Source organism: Cebus imitator, unplaced genomic scaffold (assembly GCF_001604975.1).
Source record: "Cebus imitator isolate Cc_AM_T3 unplaced genomic scaffold, Cebus_imitator-1.0 Scaffold306, whole genome shotgun sequence".
In the NCBI taxonomy this organism is placed as follows: domain Eukaryota; kingdom Metazoa; phylum Chordata; class Mammalia; order Primates; family Cebidae; genus Cebus; species Cebus imitator.
In genome coordinates, this window is record NW_016107621.1 from 2,460,694 (window position 1) to 2,463,807 (window position 3,114).

The window sequence follows — 3,114 nt, forward strand, 5'->3', positions numbered from 1 at the left end:
ATTCCAATATTGCTGGCAAGAACAATAGAAACTAGGAAACCACCACCAGAAGGAGAAAATTCAGTGGCTCATTGCCACCGGACTAGGGGAAAACTCCTTGGCAACTCAAAAGGAAAAATTAAATGACTCGTGGTCACAAGCCCTCTCCCCACACAGGACTAGGGGGCAAACACTCAGCAACTGAAAATTACTTGGGGATATAAACCCAGGCAGCCCTAACCAACAGTGGCAGCCCTCTCCGGTCCCCTTCCACCCTTCCATGCTGTGGAAGCTTTTACTTCGCTTGCTCAATAAACTGCGTTGCTGCTCACTCTTCCTCGGTCCGCAAATGCTTGTTTAAAGCTGGGACACTCACTGTGGGGGTAAGGCTCTCTGCTCAATTCTTCAAGCAAGGAAAGCCAAAAACCTAAGCCTGAAGCCCAAGCTGGGCACGCAAGAGGACCTCCTCAAAGCCCTCTGTAAACCCTACAACAGCAAATCTGGTTATACAAGGATATTAAGCAACTCCCTTCTAAATAATCCACGGGCCAAAGAGAAAGTCTCAAAAATACATAGAATCAAATGAAAATGAAAAGAATGCGTTTCAAAATATGTGGGATATAGCTAAAGGGAAATTTGTCACATTAAATATTTACATCAGGAATGAAAAAAATTCTCACACTGATACTCTAAGCTCTCACGCAAGGAAGTACTAGAAGACCAAAACAAACACAAAGCAGAAGGAAGGAAATAATAAAGAGCAGAAATCAACAAAACTGAACGTGAGGAAATCAATGAACCAAAAACTACTTTGCTGTTGCTGTCAACAGAGTAAGGCTTTGAATTTCCCAGCTGCATATGTGGATTTGTCTGTTGTTGAATAGAGCATTTTATAAACATCAATTAGATCCTGTTGATTGATGTGTTACTCAATTCTTTGATATCCTCACATATTTTATCCCTGGTAGTTCTAGCAACCAGTTGAGAGTGAGGTTTTCAATTCCCCAACTGTATTTGTGGACTTGTCTATTTCACCTTTCACCTCTGTCGGTTTTTGCTTCATGCACTTGAATCTCTGTTGTTTGGTACATACACAGTAGGACAGCAATGTCTTGGCAGAATGATCCTTGGTTTTTAGCAATGTTTTTTGCTCTGAAGGAACGTAGTTTCATATTAATATAGTACTTCTTTCATTTTAAAAGCTTATATTTAAAATTCATATATATATATTTTTTGAGACTGAGTCTTGCTCTGTTGCCTAGGCTGGAGTACAATGGCATGGTCTCAGCTCACTGGAACCTCTGCCTCCTGGGTTGAAGCAATTCTCCTGCCTCAGCCTCCCAAGTAGCTGGGATTACAGGTGCCCACGACTATGACTGGCTAATTTTTGTATTTTTAGTAAAGACAGCGTTTCACCATGTTGGCCAGGCTGGTCTCGAGCTCCTCACCTCAAGTGGTCCCCCCGTCTCAGCCTCACAAAGTGCTGGGATTACAGAGGTGAGCCACCCTGCCCAGCCTAAAATTTATATTTATAATAATATCAATTGATAAAATTAATACATTTTCCATTATTTTGTTTTCAACCTACCTATGTTGCTATATTTGGGGTAAAGTTTTTTGGAGACAGTTATCTAGTTGGGTCATTTTTGAAATTCACTCTATCAATCTCTGGTCTTTTATTTCATGTAAGTAGACTGTTTACATTTAAAGTAGTTATTGATATGTTTGGGCTTAAGTTTAACACTCTATTAGTCATTTTCCATTTGTTCCATTTCTCATTCTTATTTTTTTCTTGCATTCCTGTGAGTTACATGAGCATTTTTTAGCATTCCATTTTGATCTGTATTATTTTTGAGTACATAATTTGTAGAATTTTCTTAGCACTTAGTCTAGTACTACAGTATACATATGTAACTGATTATAATCCAACTTATTAATATTTTACCACTTTGAAGTGTTGAAACTTTACTTCCATGTAGACCCTTTTACCCTCCCACTTATACATATGTGTGTATACATATATACATATATAATAACTATTTTAAGTATTGTCTCTACCTATAGACATCATATGATACTAATTTTTTCATCAACCAACTATGATTTTTTAAAACTCATGAGAAGGGTAATCTGTTATATTTATTACTATTTTTGTCCATTCTGCTATTCGTCCTTCCTTTGTAAAGTTCTGAGCCTTTTTCTGTTATCATTTGGAGAACTTCCTTTAATCATTCTTTAAGAATAATTTTGCTGATGACAAAATCTCATAGTTTTCCTTCATCTAAAAACTGTTTATTTCTTCTTCATTCACCATAGCTAGTTTTGCTGGATATAAGATTCTCAGTAGATAGTTATTTTCTTTCAGCACTTGAAAAGTATTGTTTTAGACTTTCTTCTCCATGCTTTTTTTAAATAAGAAATTTGTTGTCATTTGATCAGTGTTCCCCATAGATAATTTAAAATTCCTCTCTAGCTGCTTCTAAGACAGTTTGTTTGTTTGCCTTCATTTTTGTTAGTTATACTGTATTTTGGCATGAAATCCCTCAGATTTACTCTGTTTAGCTTCTTGCATCTGTAGGTTTATGTCTTTTGCCACATTTGAGAAGGTTTGGTCATTATTTCTTCAAATAGTTTTCAGTCCCACTTTCTTCTCTCCTTCTGTTAATTTGCTAATACAAACGTTAGCTATTTTGTAATTGTCCTGCAGGTTCTCTGAGCCCTTGTTAGTCATTTTTTGTTTCTCTTTTTTAAAGTTGATTGTCTCTCTGTTTTTTGCATTGGGTAATTTTTACTGTTCTATCTTTGAGTTCACTTATTTCCTCTGTTATAGTTATTCTGCTCTTGAGCCTTTCCAGTTAGTTTTTAGTTACTACATTTTTCAGTTTTCTCTTTTCCATTTGGTTATTTAAAAACATATTTTCCATTTCTTTGGTGAGATTTTCTCTTTTTCTTTCATTTTTTTCAAGGAATTTTGTAATTGTTTGGTGAAACATTTTTATGATGGCTATGTTAGATCTTTGTCAGATAATTCCAAAATCTAATTCATCTCAGTGTTAGATTGTTGATTGGCTTTTCTCATTCAAGTCGTGATTTTTCTGGTTGTTCATATTATACATGATTTTTTTTTTTTTTTTT